The sequence below is a fragment of the Juglans regia genome, chromosome 11 (assembly GCF_001411555.2).
Source record: "Juglans regia cultivar Chandler chromosome 11, Walnut 2.0, whole genome shotgun sequence".
NCBI lineage: Eukaryota > Viridiplantae > Streptophyta > Magnoliopsida > Fagales > Juglandaceae > Juglans > Juglans regia.
Window position 1 is genome coordinate 6,874,306 of NC_049911.1, and position 19,875 is coordinate 6,894,180.

At 39.3% G+C, this 19,875-nt stretch overlaps 1 long non-coding RNA gene across 1 annotated transcript; it reads right to left on the reverse strand.

Moving 5' to 3' along the window:
* Positions 1-18,011: 18,011 nt before the first annotated feature.
* LOC118343835 lies at positions 18,012-19,489 on the reverse strand. Its single transcript, XR_004797613.1, has 3 exons — positions 19,353-19,489; positions 18,263-18,338; positions 18,012-18,100 (listed from the first exon to the last, which is right to left on the reverse strand). It is a non-coding gene; the product is annotated as an uncharacterized LOC118343835 (long non-coding RNA).
* Between the last annotated feature and the right edge of the window lie 386 nt (positions 19,490-19,875).

Genomic DNA, 19,875 nt, shown 5'->3' on the forward strand with positions numbered 1-19,875 from the left:
TTCATTGGACGGGGTTTTTCCTTCAAAAGGCTTTCCTTTCTTTAAAACGTGTCCCCCGTTAGTGCCTTCATTTCTTAAAGGTCCGTACATTCGTGCGTTCGTACATACATGCAGACATCCATTCATTCTTATCACTTTCATAGGCTAGTACACACTGTTACGCCCCGTGTGTTTGGGGTTAGCGGTCTTCCTTTGGACCCGGATTCCGCCCGTGGCCATGGGTTGGGAATCCCTTTCATAGGGGGCAGCACTGAGTGCACTTCCAGTACTACTTACCCGGCATTGCAATCTGCCCATTCATTGGTACCCTTTTCATTCATTCATGTGGCCGTTATGTATCTTCATACATTTCATGCTTTCATTTCTTTCTTTCTTGCTTTCCATTCCTTCATTCATTCATTCATGTCAGCTCAAAAGAGCTGGAGTTTTGATTCATTTCATTCTTTCATTTAACAGTCCTTTCATGAGAAAACATTTCTTTTCATGGGAAAACATCGTTCGAGGCACAAGTCCAAAAATCGTCTTTTCATTTTTCAGTTCATTTCGGTCCTATCCTTTCATTAATATTTCGTTCGTGAAAAGGTCATTTAAGAACATACATGGGCTTAAACGTTAGCTTTCATGGCATCCCTAAGCGTCACCTTGAACGTCGTCAATCATGGCATCCACAAGCATCACCTCGTGGCGCACATGAGAGCGTCAGTTCGTAAGATCCATAAAAGCATTCGTTGTCATGCCTTTCATGCATTTTCATTACTTTATGGATTTTCTTAGAAAATACATACAATAGATACAGCGTATAGTCATCCATTCACATGCGTACAATTAATACTTTGGTTGCGTAAAAAGGGGCTGCCAAGGAGGGGCCGTACATACTTATATCTTTGAACACTTAGCATTTTCTTTCATAAAACGTCTCTAGTCTTTTCTTAAAGTGCCATAAAGGAAAAGCTTTCGTTTTCATTTTCTTTTATCTTATAATGACTCTAGAAGAATATGAACGTAACACTTACTTGGACTCCATACTACTTGCATGTCATGCAGTCCATTCATGTGCTTGTCAGATGGCAACCTACATGCATACACATAACCTTAACATCATTCTCTATCTAATGCATAAGCAACTTAAACTATAAATAGAACTACGCTATACTTGGAATACTCTCCTTCTATCCCATGCACTTACGTGCCCTTTACTATGTTAAACCCTTCGGGGACCACTCACGGTCACCACATCTTCCAACTCAAAGTCTTGCCTCGAGTGCTAATCCACTAAAGTGAACCCATGATTCACCTTAGGATTAAGACACTAAGACATTCGCCTTACTCTTCTTACAACCACATTCCGACGCATGATTCCGACCGATGGAATCACGCATCCCAATCCTAGATAATTCGCCTGTCACTATCTCATGCACCTTAGCCCATACTAATCCTCATTCCCATCCATACAAGCCACACGACTCTAAGCCCACTCTGAGGCTCAAGCACCTTGCAACTATGCTCATGACAAATTACCCATTACATATAGTGAATCCGTCCGACACGTGTCTCACCATGTTACACAAGTACCTCACCCCTTTATCACCTAAGATCAACATATAACATGTTGATCACCTGCTCGTAGGGACAAGAGCCATACTCCGATACCAACCTTCTCTTAACCCTACTAACATGACTCTTTATGTTACCCGTCCCTTTTGACAGTTCATCCCAACACTTGACATGACAGGACTCCATTCAAAACTACGCCTTATGTCACGTCACATAGCCCGAGATTGCTCCAGAGCTACACTATGACCTTGTCACATTACCCAACATTCTGCTACATCAACTCCTGACTCATCACGAGTACAGTTCCTCACGTACTCCCGTCACATCGTGACATCTCGTCACATTCCCATTATGCCATTCCTACATTCTAACATTTCACCCGTCATAAGCATGACTGCCAATAACCACGTCACTTCGTGACGTTGCCCAGTCATGCTTCCACTGCATACTCTTACACTTGTTCCGCAACTTCGCCCATCACAAGTACGACTGTCAATAGTCATGTCACTTCGTAACATTCCTCAGTCATGCTTCCGCTGCTCACTTTTACACTTGTTCTGCTACTTCACACCTATTCTCAACCATAAGTCAAGTATGGTGACACCCGTCACCTTAGACTTCCGGCCTCACCATAACTACATCGGGACACCGTTCCACGTCTATCAATCACTTAACCATCCTTATCTATACAACACGCCATACGAAGTGTAGCTGCCACGTGGAGTACACTCCACGTATACTCCCTTCACATATGCCATATCACCACTATGGCCTACCCACCATATGGTGCATCACCATATCACATGGAGTACACTACTCGTATACTCCCTTCAAGCACACTATGCCACATCACCATTATGGCATACCCGCCATATAGTGCATCACTCCACCACATGGAGTACACTCCGCGCGTACTCCATTCACATACATCACGCTATATCACCATTATGGCATACTCGCCATATGGTACATCACTCCATCACATGGAGTACACTTCACGTGTACTCCCTTTACATACGCACTACGCCACATCACCTCTATGGCGTACACGCCATATGGAGCATCGCTCCACCACATGGAATACATTCCGCATGTACTCCCCTCATATACAACACACCACATCACCATTATGGAGTACCCGCCATATGGTGCATCATTCCACCACAAAGAGTACACTCCACACGTACTCCATTCACATGCACTACGCCACAAAGTACACTCCACTTGTACTTATCCAGTTCCACAATACGTCAGGAGGGTATATTTTACATATACTCTCCTTATCTCACACTACGCCACACACACAAAGTACACTCAGCGTGTACTGTTCCCATTCCATACATATACCACGCCACCATTACAACACAGTCCACAACACTACACAGCGCACTTCCTAATTACACCAAACACTCCACAGCACACTACACGGCACAATACCTCTCCATCCAATACATATATGCCCAACATTTCACTACACAGAATGCCCAACACTTCATCACATCACAATACCACAACTCCACAAATACTAACAACACAGTCCACAACCTAGTCAACTAATCAATATCTAACATAATTACGAGGGATAGAGGGTTATACCATTGACGGGATAACCCGTGCGTTGCTCGTTGATCGTCACAGCCGATGATGTCTGAAGTGTCGTATGTGGCGGCTAACCCACGTACGTTAACTGTTTAGGCGTTTGGATAGCTAAGTGTGGTCTTGGAAGGGCTCATGGTGGCCTTGTGATGGTGGCAAGGGGCATAACACGGTGGATCTAGCCATGTACAGTGGCGGTCAACCACGCGCAGTGGCTGTCCATCACGTGCAGTGACTACCCACCACTCAAAGTGGTGGTTTGGACCTAGGGTTGGGCTAAGGGAGGTCAAGGGAGGTTGCTGGTGGTCTTCATGGCGGCTGGGGTGGCGGAGCATGATGGAGCCATGGGTTTCCACGTGAAACCCGTGTGCCTCAAAGCATGGAAATGGAAGAGGGAGGCTTGGCTGGTCATGGCTAGCCATGGAGGAGCTCAGGAGGTTGCGGTGGAGCTCGTGGTGGCACTGAGGTGGTGCCACGGTGGCTCACGATGGTGAATCGAGCTTGGGAAGGAGGGAGAAGCCGCGGGAGAGATAGAGGGCTAGAGAGCTTGGAGAAGTTGGGGGAGGAGCCATGGTGGCCAGGGGAGGCGCTTGGTGGAGCTGGAACTGGCACACGGTGGCGCTAGAGCAGTCGGTGGCATTGAAGCTGTTTGGCATGGAGAGAAGCCGCGTACTGCGTACACTATGGAGAGGGAGGAGAGAGAGAGTTACGGGAAAAGTGAGGGAGAAAGAGAGGGGGTCTGGGTATTTAACCCAGTCCCTTCGTCCAGGGATCCACGTAACGATCTAACGATGGATCTCAAATACTGATTTGAAAATGCGTAAATATTAACTTAATTAAAAGCGCTTAGAGGAATTAAGGTAGAATATTATTTTAAACTAACTTTAGTTTATAAAAATAATATTCTTCATCATTAATAAAAAGATGAAGTCTTATTTAACATATTAAAGAGAATAAAACCATTTAATTAATAAAAGTTTTCAACATAATTTAAATCTCATAATATCTTAAATAATTGAAATCATTTTCATAATAATATTAAAATGATTTCCGACAATTATAATATTCTTGGAGCACTTCAATAATATTATGATTGTCGTATTTAAGATCAATCTTAATTTAATAATACTGGAATTACTCCTTATAAATATTTCTAGCATATTTAAAACATTGGGCGTGCCTTAGAAGTCACACGATATCCTTCGAAACACGCCATCATGGTTCGACATGCATGACGAGTCTCGCAGTTGCTAAATAGAAAGGGCATACAATTTACAAAATCTCTGCCCTCGGGATTTGCTTACGTCATAAAGACAAAACATACGTCAGAAAGAAGAAGCGTACATAAGAAGGAAGGAGCAGGGTATGACAACTCTATCTCAAAACAGAAAGAAATTTGATCCCCGAGGTAAACATTGTGTTTTTCTTGATTACCAATTTGGGGTAAAAGGTTACAAGTTACTTGATCTCAACACCAAAGCAGTTTTCATCTCTAGGGATGTTACATTTCATGAAAATGTCTTCCCCTTCCATCATCAAGCTCATCCCTCACCACCTCCACAATCATCACCTCATCCTTTTCTCTACCTCGATTCCTCTTCTTATCTTTCAAATCCTTCACCTTCCACTACAACTACTCTGCCTATACCTCCAGGAAATCAACTCACACCACTTATTCCTTCTGCTCTAGTAGCTCCTCCCTCCATTTTCCCTCTTGAAACAAATGAAGAACCTGCATCACAATCTGCTTTTCCACCAGATGAAGCACATGCATCTCCATCTACCCTTAGGAAAACTACTAGAACAAGGAAAGCCCCTCAATATCTCAGAGACTTTCACTACCAGCAAGCTACTTCAATCTCACCCACTCAATCATTGGTCGAGGCATCTCATACACCAGGTATACCATTCCCTTTGTCTTCTTCTATTTCTTATGAAAATTTATCACCTGCATTCTCTTTATTTTCTGCCACTATCTCATCACACAATGACCCACACACTTACAAACAAGCTGTCAAGGACCCAGATTGGTGCCAAGCAATCACTACAAGAAAACTGGGCAATTGCGGCGCCCAAATTCGCCACAATTGAGCCTCATAATCGCTGCTGTAGATCAGATGTGGCGATTGACAGATCGCCGCACGATCACCACAATCCTAAAGACATTTCCGCTCTATAGCGGCGAATTTGAAAAATCGCCACAACTGGCAGTATTTGTGGTGATTAATTATCGCCACAAATGATATGAAAAAGCGCCGGTATAAAGGTTCCCGGGTTCAATATAATCGCCACTACAGACTTATAGTGACGATATATACCGTTGCTATTACCCAATTAGTCGCCGCAAAATAGTTTTTATTAGAAGCGATATCCTGAAGTCGCCACAATTAGCTATTTTTCCGGCGATTTTATTTGGCCGCAAATGTTTACATTTTCGCTGCAAAACACGACTATCATTTGCTACGAACCTTGTTTTCATCGATATAAGTATAATTTCAACGGAGATAAATTCGCCGTAATAGATAAATGATCGCCGCAAAAGGATGCTTGTAACAATTTGAAAATGTCGCCGCTATAGATATCCTACCGTATTTCCATCTATTACGGCGCATAAGAGTGGCCGCAATAAGAAGATCTTGCAGCGATCTGCTAAATTCGCCACTGATTTGATCATTCAAACGAGTTTTTTCAGCGCTGAAAGTTCGCCGCAAATGCTCCCTTTTAATTTATTTTTTTTCCTGCTCTTCGCCCAGATTCGTTAATTTGTTCCATTTTATTTTCACACTTCCAGTTTATGTAATTAACACTATTTTTCTTATTATTTCAGGTAAGTGAAACAATATTATTTAAAATTGATGTTATCAATTTTAATTAATATTGTTTGACCAACCTGAAATAATAAGAAAAATAGTGTTGTTAACCACATAAACTACACTTAATGTTGACTTCTAAAATAATATTGTCATATTAAACCCATGCCTTATGATATTAAATAGTTAGAAACAGGAAACATAAATCAAAATATTGAACTTTCATTATATATGCCTTGAGAAGATGTAGGAACCTAATTTCCAAATCTTGAGTGCACTATTTCCATCTAAGATAATAAATTAATGAGTATCAATTCATCCATTCAGGTGGGGAATTCACATTAATGTAATTATGGGCTATACACTAGGGTGGACCATTCGGAACCCAAAACAGACGCCTTAACTACTAAATATTGAGAATACATTGTTCAAATATAGGAACTGTGCTGCTTCTTTATCTTTATAAATTATATCTAGTCGCTGTAAAGTAGCAAAATGGGACTTGGGCATGAGGGGTGGTCAGAATCATGGCTTACAAGATTGCATCAATGCCCTTATACTTGGCCGCCACAAGCTGAAATATTTCCATCTCAACAAACACCAATCTGACAAGTGCAAATAAAATGCATCAATTCACACCATTATAACAGTTATATATAAAGGACTAGTTATAAATAACAAAACATTCTCTATTTGTTTAAACCAACATAATGCAATCTATGAAAGCATGTCACTAAGCAAATGAACAACAGATGTTTTTCAACACTTCCAATATCCAACACCCATATAATGGAGTTCGGTCTTATATAAATCTGTACAACCATTCCTACCAAGGATCCCATGCCAAACCATCCACCAGTCCCACTACCCCTCCACTTCTTTTGCCACTTTTATCAAAGCCAAATATATTGTAGGATGAGGCAAAAAAAGGCAACAATGCTTCAGATTTATACACAATCTGATATGAAGATTGTGTATAAATTTGTTAGGGGTGACATGAACCCTGCATGAGGATAAAACATTAAACATATATACCTGATATACGTGGATTTAAAAGAAAAATGCCAGAAAGAAATTAGGGTTTACTCAGTTTCTTGATGATCGACTCGATAATATAAACTATAATTAGCCTAAATTAAGCAAAATCCACTTCATGATTGTTACTAACTATATATATATATATATATATATATATTTCGTATATTTTCAATAGTAGAATATTGCCAGAAAGAAATGGACATAATGATCACTGAATTTCCAGCATACAACTTAGCGAATGGTTGCAAGAATAAAAAACAATCATGACTCCCCTCAAATACTACCAACGAGTTCAACTCAATCATGATACATGACCACCACAGTATCAGAAATTCCAGCTCAGCTTTACTCCTACCATGGCATACGATTGGGTGAAGAGAAACCACCTAAAGTTATGAACCTGATGGGTCCTAAAGGTAAAGGCAATTGATGGTTATGGAGGCCTGGACATATTTATGTAATATATAGTATGCATCCAATGCAGCAGGCATAAGCTAAAGCTAGTTTCACTACATAGCCATTTTTTTTTTTTTGTCTGAAGCATATGTATGTTTCAGCACACCTACACACGCGCGGATTAATTATGCTCTTGAAACTTGGAGCTGGCAATTAATGATGAGGAAACTCAGAACAGACATATAAATCAGACTTCCATTGAACAATCGAATATATAGATAATGTACTTCATATTATTAGACATAAACTTACATACCATAACTTGTATTGCAGCAAAAATGGCGATGGTCTTGTATCTCCCTAGGAAAGCCTCTCACAAACTTCAATAACTGCAAGTAAAAAAGTAAAATGGACAAATTAACATACATGCAAACTTGACAAAGATCTTGGCAGAGTGCAACTGATCATGCTGGCCTGGTTAAATATTATCTTGACTCATCTGAGTGTGAATTGCCCCTTTTTCTGATTAGAGTTCTCTTAATTCGTTTAGTACTTTCTTTATATTTAATTAACAATAGATATGCGGATGATGCAGATAGAAAATCAGTTTGAATATATATATATAGCCATCACAACTTGTTTCCTGTTTTCCATTTAACTTCTTCTTGTATTCCTAGATGTTTCATTTATCTATAATCATTTCACATTTTTTTATAGAAGGATGCCATAGATACCATTGTCTCTCTTTTATTTTATCCTATTTTGGTGCCCCCATGTGAAATTATTTTTTCATTCATTTATTTTGGCATTGAAATTGTAAGCTGGCTTAATGTAGTTTAAAGGGGAGGTGATGATGTATCTCAGTTTTTTTGGTTGTGTGCATTGTGTTGTAGATGGTTTTGTTTCTCTGCCATTGGGCAGATTTTTTTTTTTAAATTTTTTATAGGGTGTTTAGGAGACTACTTTGGTGGCTGAGATATCTCTCTCCACCCAGATTTTCATTGCATGACAGGAACAAAATTTAATTTCCAGAAATGCAAAGAAGATGTGATTTATTTGGTAAGAAACCGAACAAGCATCAATATAATGGCATATTAACCTTCCGGTGCCTTCAGCATTACATGTAGCTGCATCTATCATCAAAATGCAGCATATAATATAGGGTCTAAAATCTCTTCCATGTTACACAGATCAAGCCAAGAGGAAACATCTTGTATATATATATATATGAAGTTTAAATTATGATACCAAGAAAAAACTCATGGCAAACTAGCCAGAATTTGCACATCTTCTACTATGTGCGTGCTGGTCTACATGCAACATACAGGGTAAAACTTTCACAAAGGAATTGCTTAGGCAGCATCTAAATGTAATGACATATAACTGATTGATATACACATGCAGTTAGAACAAAACATGTATATAGAGCTAGCCATTAGAGCTATGTATACGACAAGGATCTTGATTTTGGCCCTTGAGGAGAAAGAGAGAGCAGCTTTGAGTAGAAACATCTCAAAAGTTAATGGCAGAAAACCCACCTCGCTTTCATTTTGTCTAATACCAAGGCAAGCATATATGCCAAGTGCAAGCAAAAATAATAACGCAAACACTGGTGTCGGCATAAGTGGGTGACCAACTTCCCTTTAAAATACACCTTCTCTTAGACCCTTTTTCATCCTTTTTCTGAGCAAAGTGACTGTATGACAAAGTTTGCCTGCCAAAGAATAAATCTTTGTGGCCAACTCAGCCCCACTTCTTCCCCCACGCCCTTGCTTTGCCTTACTTCTAGGGCTGTCCTAAACCGGCCTATATAACAAATCCATTTGAGTAGTTGGCTTCTGGCCTTTGAGTTGTGTGGAGTTTTTGGGAAGTCATGGAAGCAAGCAGATGTTACATGAGAGCTCCTACTTCTGTTTATAACTATGGCAGCCATTTTCTTAACTGATTGTGGTAAGGCTCTTGTGTTTGAAGGTTTTTTGTACATGTATTACTTAAGAGTTCCATCAATTTATAGAACTAATGCCACTGGAAAACTACTTTAGACTGATATATCGAAATGCCAAAGTGCTATTATTTTAGTTTCTTAAGCAATGTTAGTATTTCCATCAATGATTGACTAAGTTTCTGATGAAATGATGCTTAAAATGCTCTGCAATAGCCAAGACAGATATTACAAACCAAGACAATGTAAGTTTCGGTTTCTTATGATGCTTAAAATGCTCTGCAATAGCCAAGATAGATATTACAAACAAGATAATGTATCATTACTGTTGTGTGGTAAGAAAATATCAGAATTGACAAGCATCTGATCTATGTTTTTAAGCAGCAGCAACAAGATCAGTGCAACAACTCAATTGTCCTAATTATTCCAGAAGTTCAGTCCTCAAAACTACAAATCAATTAGCATGTGTATAATTGAAAAAATAAGCATCCTAGTAAATCTGATTATTTTAAAACACTAGGTAGACCTCTTTTTAAACTATAAGATTTCAAGCTATGGTAGGTTCCAATTATCCTTTTCTCATATAACATCCAAGTAAATCAAGCCAAATCTGAACCACACCCATCAATATTGAACAACCCATTCTAGCTAAACAATCATCCATGGGTGCTCTGACAAGTGTGTGCCCAATCATAATAGATATTGAATTAGTTCGTCATGTAGCAACACAACAAAGTGCAAATGGCACTCCAACCTAAGAGTATTTAAATTCATATAACAGTGCCCAAGTATTCAAATAACTCACCTGCTAACTAACCATAAGGAGAACGGCAAGTTCAGCAATTTGGTTGAACCAATTTCAGTGGTTTTGGATGCCAAGTATATATCCGCAACAATTTCCTACGAGAAGGGGAAATTGGCAAGAAATTATTTTAATAATGGGAAAGCACTTGACCTACTAGAAGAAATAAGTATACTCTCCATTCTACTACTTAATATAGGCAAGGAAAAAATATAATTTTATAACCTTAGATACCTGCTCCTACCGGAATGAATAAGCATTAACCCTAACCATAGAAGAATTGAAGATTACCAACAAAGCATGTGCCTTCTTAATAGATTGAGACAAAATATATTGAAGATATCCTTAGTGTAAAAAATAAACGATGACAAAGAAATAAGATCTGTGGAATTTCTGAAATTGCAAAAACAGCGTGTCAAGAATACCCATTATGACAATTTGAGCGGAACTGCTATGTGGAATCAAATGGTTGAAGTCATGTCCAGTTTAAGGCCTATTTGGTTTTAAAAAAAGTTAAGGTTCTTGTTCATAATGGGAAAGACTACCAATGAATCTCATAAAGACTAACCATTACCTTAAAATTGAACATTACTACATAAATATTTCTCACTCAGTTAAAGAACACTTTATTGAATATAAGTGTTGAAGGTTACATGTTCAAAAATATATGGTTCTTATTTATTTGATAGTCCTAGCCATTTTTCTACCGTAAATTGCATGTGAAAAACAAAAGAATCACCTAAGAATTTTGTGGGAACTATCAACAAACTGGGTTAGGAAGACTTTGATAGAACAATGATAATTTCCTGACTCTTCCTAGGTATTTTGTATTCTGCTTGTATAGATACTCTCTACATGTACATTAATCATGAAATGAAGGGACCGAGTATGATGGATGTACCTGACTTGTGCACAGCAGTAAAAATCTTTTCCTCAAACCTGATGGCTATTTTCCTTTGGAATGTTAACCTTCTTGACCAGAAATGGGTAGATGCCTCTTCAATGTATCCATTCTACCAACATAAGCCTTCCTTATGTGGAGCATGGTATCTGCAAAAGAGTACACATAAGGTTGTAAACACACCTGAACATGCATCCATATAATCAATGGAAAACATTGAAAAAAAAAATGCTACATCTCATTCACTATTCACTAAACCTGCAAAGAATATTCTTTCACTGTGCTGCAATTCTTCCATGGCCACAACATCCCGATCCTTACCCAACACCCTCTAGCTAATTGGAACAACCCATTGAACATCTAACCAAACATCCAGCACAGTAAATTGACCAAAAAATTCCCTCAACTACCCAATGAGGGAATTAATGCAAAAGTAGACAACCTTCCTCTTCACTATATACAACAAAATATGTGGACTTCTGAAAATATATATATATATGGTTTTATATATATATATTGGCCACCCACTATCCCCCACCACCAAAAAGTTTTCAAAATACACAAAAAGCCCTTCCCATGCGTTTTGAAGGTAGCTCACTGAGTCTCTCCACGAGAGTGGAGAGACTCAGTGTTATACGGGAAATTTTGCATGAATTCCCTCAACATCTTATCGGTTTCATATTGCCTCTCATGAAGTGCGCGCACTTCATCCCTCATTTCGTCAAGTTGCGTCTTGTAGTTCAAGGCATCTTTCTTGTAGTTCTCGGCATCTTTCTTGTAGGTCTCGGCATCTTTCTTGTGTTGTTCAATTAAGGCTTGGTACTCTTTTTCTCGTTCACGGTCACGTTGTCTTGTCGACTCCGGGATGACCATCTCCCCTAACCCCCGGGCATATCCTGGTCTATGCCCAAGTACCTCCCTAAACACACTCGCTGCTGCGTCCTCGGTACGTCATTCAGGCTCTAGATCATCCAGCTTGTCAACCATCTTTTTCTGCCATAATATAACAATTTCCAGGAACATTGTTAAGTCCTTTAATGCCTCATTAATTTTTCACTTTCAAATATAACCTAATTGAACCTTTATGCTTTTGTGTAGGAAATATTCTAACATAAAAGATCGTACTCACATAATTTTCTTCGGTGGCTGAGGTGACAAATTTACCGTTCTTCTTCGACCAATGAGTCTCCTTATAAAACTCCACCAAAGTCGCATTCATCGCCCGCTACAAGTGTGGAATTTGTATAGTTAGCTATGATCAATTGGAAACATGAGTAAAAGGAACTCAGCTCGTAGTGACCATATAAATTACGACATAAATCATTAAATGACAGATTATACCTTCTCCTCCAGTATCCTAACAAAGGATTTGCAGCCTGCTGTGTGGTTATTAGTTTGCTTCTTTCTATTTTCCTGATTTTGTCTTGAGATTTTCTATCATTAAAACCCTATGTTAGCCAACACAAAATGCATGATAAGATAGCAAAATCTTGACTTATTGTTGATATATATTTTTTATGTTGCATATACAATATATACCTTGAAGTCTTCGCTTCCCCACCTCGCACACAGCTTATCCCAAACGATCGGGTCGACCATGCCACCCCCAGAAGCCAATGCTTCTTCGTGAGTTTTGTATGATAAATATTTGCGGTGTAGTTCGTGATGGAATGCATTGAACCACTTACGTAGATGTTTTGTGACCGTCAATCTATGATTTGCCAACTCCCAATCCAACACGAAGTCACCCTACAAGAATGAACACAATGTTAACTGAAGCCCGCATTTTATTCTACCCCCACTTCCGTAGTTGAGAATTGAAAAAACAACTGTCTTACCCGAACACGTTCAATCAACTCGTCCTTTTGAGCCTGCGGCACGTCGGTCCATCTACCATAACTCATGTCACAATGTTGTTTAACTATTTGCGTTACCCGTGTCGTGAACATGGATGCGTTCTCACAACACGGTGCCGACTCGCCGTCATTAATCTTCAGAGGCACTTTTCCATACTTTCTCAACTTCTCGAACTCAGTCTTAGCAGGCCCACGCCTACGTTTGGGCTGTTCCTAGGTAGCTGTAGGCACTGTGGGGGCGACTGTATCTGTATTTCAAGAAAACAAAAAATTGACTATTTTTTAAGGTCTTCATTACTCTTTGGTGTTTACAAATATATGGTTCAAACAACAATAATTAATGAACTAGAAGGGCAAAAGACGACCATACCGATATCTTCTCTATTCGGTTCAGGTTCTCTCACGGGTAAGGATTCTCTATTGGCATGGGGTGGGGGCTGAGGAATGGGACATGGAGGCTCCCATGGCCGACTAGGAGGCTGCGTTGAGTCATCTGAGCCAGAGTGATCCGCATCTGAACTTGAACTATGGTAGGAATTGATACTAACTCCTCGGGGTCGATTGGCTCTGGTTAAGTATGGGACAAATCGTTTGGCCCGAATACCTCATCCAACACCTTTTCCTCGGATGCTCTCTCCCCTTGCATCACCTACAAGTGCATCACATTTCGTTAGCGCAGAATGTGTTGCCACAAATTAAGGATGCAATGAAATCGAAAATAAACTAGCTATTGGGCAAAGTACGTTGAGTCGAAATATCTACCTTGAACATTAAAACTCCTCATTTCCACCAGAATGAATATGGGAATGGTCAAACTTTTTCAATACCCGATTCTGGCCATAGAATGAAGAGAAAAATAGTCATGATAATTTAACAAATCAGGTAGGAAAGGACATCACATGTAATAATACATAAGTGGTTAAGCGATTAAGGATGAATAAGAAATAGACCGAACATATACAACAATCTCTACCTTGATCGTGAAGCTCGATGTGAGTGAATCCGCAATGCTCAAGGATGGGCTCTCGTCGTTCACGTGTCACTTTGGCCTTTATTCAATGTGACACTGTGCCTTTTTACCCCCACCTGAGATGCAGTAGCATGATAATTATTAGTCACAGTTACGACATGTGATCCGAAAGAATAATTTATAAGGGTATAAGATAAGCAATCAAACATGCATTTAATAAAATATTAGAAGGCCATTTGGCAAATGTTTCCATCCATTACTTTAGTCTATACTTAGAAATGCATAGACAACTGTCGGACTAGAAGTGACAATCATTACATCAAAAGATCATTAGTTGACTACTGTAGGGATCTAGAGCAATTGGGAAACATTTCTATAGTGTCAAAAAGTGATACATTAGTTGCAAGCAAAAGTATATTAATAAATTCATCTTGTGATTCCAAACTTTAAAGGGACATACATGTAATTCTTCGTACTTAAGTTGTTGGACACAACCCATTACAAAAATGCCATAAAAAAGTAAATCAACAAAAACTCAACTAATGATCTTGTTGTCTATTCTGAACCACAGTCGTCGTCTGTGTCTAACTCCTCCTCATCAGAATATTCCTCACTGGCATAAGCATCTCCTGAACTAGAAGCAACCATGCCATCATCAATAAAGTCAAATGAATTGATGTCTTCTATGGCCGGAACAGTGACATCTTGTGCATCAATGTGGGTAGGTTCTATATCATTCCTATTAAGTGGAGTTGACACTGGACATGCATCACACTCCAATGGTGCATATGTAGATGATGGATCATCTTCTTGATAGGCATCATCATCACCAAATTCTCCGTCAATATCTTCTAACACCCTCGGCACCGGTGGAATGTCATATACATTCCTATTCGTGAACTTCTGCACCACAAACCATCTCCCTTGGGCCCTTACATCCCTGATGTAAAAACACTGGGACACCTGACATGCCAATACAAATGGTTCATCCTTATACCAAGTCCTGTCCATGTTGATACTAGTCATATGGTTATCAACTCGTACCCCACGTCTTTGATCCCCCACATCAAACCAGTCACACATGAACAAGTACACCCGCCGCCGCCCCATGTAGTGTAACTCCACGATGTCATTAATAACACCGTAGAAGTCAACATTATTAGTACTTTCGTCACCAGTTACCAATACCCCTGAACTTTGTGTACGCCGTCGAAGTTCACGTTGTTTCGTATGGAACCTTTTGCCATTTACAATGCAAGCAGCATAGGATGCAACATAACGTTCAGGACCACAAGCTAACGCATACAGATCAGCAGTGACATCAAGTGGGTTGGTGATACGCTGCTCCTGAACCTACAACAATATTGAAGTTCAGTAATCACTTATAGTTTCTTCAACTTAATCGGGAAGATTCAGGTTGAACTAACTAGGGAGGGAGCAAGCTAGCTTACACGTTGCTTGAACCAAGATGGAAACTCAGTTTGATGCTTTCGATCGGTATGGTTTGGACTGTGCACATTACACTTCTCGTAGTGCTCCCTGCATTTGGAGAACACAAAATCGTCCAAGCAATACACGTAAGTTACGTGTTGGGCATACAACAAATAAATGGGTTGTCCCCAAAAAGCCATAAGAAAATAATTAATGATTGACTACATAATGGATGCTTACTTTAGGTAGGATGCAATCTCATCGCAGTTGTTGAGGACGTACCAGGTGGCTTCCGTAAGGAGTTTATTTGATAATTGCAAGTTTAAAGCCATACCAATGGATCGAACTTTTTGGTTGAAAATCTTGAATCCATCTATATTCTCTGATTCTCCACCATCAACATTGCGATCCATTCGAGTAAACTTCGTCTCAATATCTTGGAGATACATTGAGCAAAAAGTCAAGCATTCGATGTGAATATAGGCTTCGGCTATTGAGCCTTCTGGGCAGGCTTTATTCTTAACATACCTCTTGAACTTGCCGAGATACCTCTCAAATGGATACATCCACCTGTATTGTACTGGACCCCCAAGTATGGCCTCACGGGGTAAGTGGACAGCTAGGTGGACCATGATATCGAAAAAAGAAGGGGGAAATATCATCTCCAATTTACATAGGATTGTGATGATATCAGTTTGGAGCTGGGATAGACGGTTAACATCTAGGGTTCGGGCACACAACTCCTTGAAGAAAGTGCTCAATTCAATCAAGGCCAAGGCAATATCACTTCGTAAATACCCCCCAACAGCAATAGGGAGTAGTCTTTGCATGAAAACATGACAGTCGTGACTTTTCAATCCCGAGATTTTGCATGAATTTTGTATAGAAACACAACGCGAGATATTGGAAGCGAAACCATCTGGGAATTTCACATCAGCCAACCATTCACAAAATTTATTCCTTTCATCACCGTGTAATGTGTACGATGCATGTGGCATTGTAACACGTTCACCTTCACACTTCAAGTGTAATTCTTTTCTGTAACCCAAAATCTCCAAGTCACGTCGAGAATTGATGTTATCCTTAGTTTTACCAGGAACATTCATTAAAGTCCACAAGATGTTATCAAAAAAATTCTTCTCAATATGCATGACATCTAGATTATGTCGAAGACGCAGGATCGCCCAATACGGTAGTTTGAAGAATATGCTATACTTTGTCCAGTTCAACTCTTCAGCAGTACGTTTTCTCTTTCGACGTGATTTACCAAATTGCACGTCCCCAAGCATCTGTAGTTGAGCTAAAACATCAGCTCCATCTAAAACACTTGGTGGCATGCGATGATCTTCTTTACCATTGAACAAATGTTTTCTCCTTCTCCACATGTGATCTGGCGGCAAAAAGCGATGATGTCCCATATAACAATGTTTCCTACCATACTTCAACCAATTGGAGTCTGTGCCCTCATTACAGGATGGACATGCCAATTTTCCTTTTGTCGACCAGCCAGAAAGATTCCCGTACGCAGGGAAGTCATTAATTGTCCACATTAAAGCAGCATGCAATACAAAGGTTTCCTTTGTGGAGGCATCAAACGTAGGTACCCCATGTTCCCAAAATTCAATCAATTCATCTAGTAACGGTTGCAAGTAAACATCGATGTCATTACCTGCAGATTTTGGCCCAGGAATAATGAGGGATGTCATGAAGAACTGATCTTTCATGCACAACCAGGGTGGCAAGTTATACGGGACTAGGATTACTGGCCAAATGCTATACGGTTTAGCCATATTGTTGAAGGGATTGAAACCATCACTTACCATCCCAAGCCTTACATTGCGAGCATCCTGAGTGAACCAACTATGTTCTTCATCAAATCTCTTCCAGGACTCTGAGTCTGCAGGATGTCTCATCATATCCTGATCAGGCAGTCGTTGTTCTTTATGCCATCTCATATCACCTGCTATCTTTGCAGACATGAAGAGACGTTAAAATCTTGGCTTCAAAGGAAAATGCCGCAACACTTTTTGGGGGATAAGACGTGCCTTATGAGTATTAGGCACCCACCTTGAAGCCTTACAAGTAGGACATTCATTAAGATCAGCATTTTCCTTCCAAAACAGGATGCAGTCATTGGGACATGCATGAATTTTGTGATAGTTGAAACCCAGACTCTGCTCTATTGACCTTGACTCCTCATATGACTGTGGAAGTTCAGCATCGGGAAAGGCAGCCCGCAACAAGTTAAGTAGCATATCAAATGACTTTATTGACCATCCACCCAGTGTCTTAATGTGTAACAACTTCACAATGAATGATAGTTTTGAGAACTTTGTACAGCCAAGAAGAAGTGGACGTCGAGCATCCTCTAGTAGCTGATCGAAAGATGAACTTGAGGAGGGATCATCTGGTATTGATCCACCAGTTGGCAATGGATCTGTATGATCTTGGGGCACATCAACGAATGTGCCTGACCGGATGTCATCTAACATATGGACCTTGTCATCAATGTACTCGTCGGCACCATCTCTTTCACTATCTTCGTCGTCGGCATTGAAACTTCGTGTATCCTCCTCCCCATGAAATATCCAATGGGTATAATTTGGATTGATCCCTTTAATGTACAAGTGACTCTCCACTTCAAATATAGGCAAGAAGAACATATTACGGCATTCACGGCATGGACACCGAATACGATCAATTCCTCGGGAGTGGTTTCTAGCTAGGGTCAGGAAAGTGTTAACCCCCTCGGCGTATGCAGGTGAACGAAGCCTATCGGGCAAGTTCATCCAGCTTTTGTCCAACTAAAAAGGTGAAAAACAGCATATTAGAAAGAAGGATAACTTTTAGTTATATGGAGGATGGGTAACGAATTTGATAAAGTGCATTGATGAGGAAAAGTGTACAACGGAAAAGCCGTTATTTGCATGTGAAAAACAAGAGAAAATGGAATAAACGATACTCACCGGATTTGTCATGAAGATCGTTGTGGAGTGGTAGTGGTGAATAGTTGATTGTGTTTATTCTGGGAGTAGTGAAGTGCTGTAGAAAATATATGTCATAATGTTAAACATAGTCATATATGTGAACATTGTTGGTATAGGACAGAAAGAATGTGGATATAAAGATGCTAACTAGATGGTACAGATACAGAAGAGTTGGACATATTTTGAAGGTTAGGGCTGCGTGTAGATGTCATGGTTGAATATTATCGTTACTTGTAAGGAAAAGCGGTACCCCAAGTTATGCTTGTTACAATGATGTGTTGTTTAATGACTACTGTAGGTATAATCATTAAATGAACGTGTTTTCATGGTGGCCTTTTCCCCGCCTTTAAAGTAAATATAATGGAGGTTTGAGGTACCAGTCACATTAGACTAGTGTGAATAACTTTGGAGTTACCGCTTTGACCAAGGGCAAAAAATACGTGTAGAGTAAGATAGAAGCTAGACTATAGATTGCCATTGAGAGAAATAAAATTGGCCACACGTTCAATAATGCTACAGTAAGGTTAGGAACACTTAATACTCAGTTCTTTTGTTATTCATCATCCACTATTAAACTTCTAAAAACAACAATATGTCCAAAGTACTTGGAACTTCCTTCCAATTAATGCAATTGGACCTATAATTGTTTGAGAAGTTTAATGATACCCCGTCGAAATAACCTTGACTCACCAACTTACAATGTAATTATACCATAAATAGTGTTTGATTTAAAAATATGAGTATCACAAAACTAATTTCGGAAAACCCACCCATGCTGGTTCTTCATTTCTAACTTGCACACATACAACAAAGAGAATTATGCCACAACCAATGCTAGCAAACCGCATAGACCGAAACTGCACTTAATGATCTCCACTATCGATGAAACATATCAAAATCCATGAACAGATTTACACGCCATAATACCACAAAGAAATAAGTATTAACTTTAATCAAACCACAATTAAGTAAAAACGCTATCAATATTCGAATAGCTAATTATGACTCATTTGTTGCAAGAAAACCCTAAACCATTGTCTATTACAACTTAGAAATTGAAAGTAATTACCTCAAAAGGGCCCCCTGCCTCTTTAATAAGATCTTCTATTCAGCACATGCACAAAGGAAAGCTCCATTCACATAGTTGGCATCCTTTCAATTGTCCTAATTATACACACATTAGCATTTGTTTAGGAAGCACTTAATGTTGTGAGAGCTAAAAAATATTGCATAAAGAACCATCACTCATATAATTCCCTGAATCTAATATTAATATGCAAAACATATACATAGAGACCAATATTAAAGATAAGAGAGAGAACAATAATCAGTTAATATATGATTGTTATCGCAGCAGCAGATTGTTAAGATTCTGACATGATGTTCTAGATATATATGTGGTTCTTTTAATTGGGAAAAGGGAAATAAAAAAAAGAAAAAGTAATTCTGATGTTTTGAAAGGGACAAGACATATAAATATCATTAGTAATATTATTATATTTTAATTCATTTGCACTATATTATTATTATTCTCCTGCAAAAATCAGAGATCAAGACATATAAATATTACACAGTAGATCATAATGCAAGGG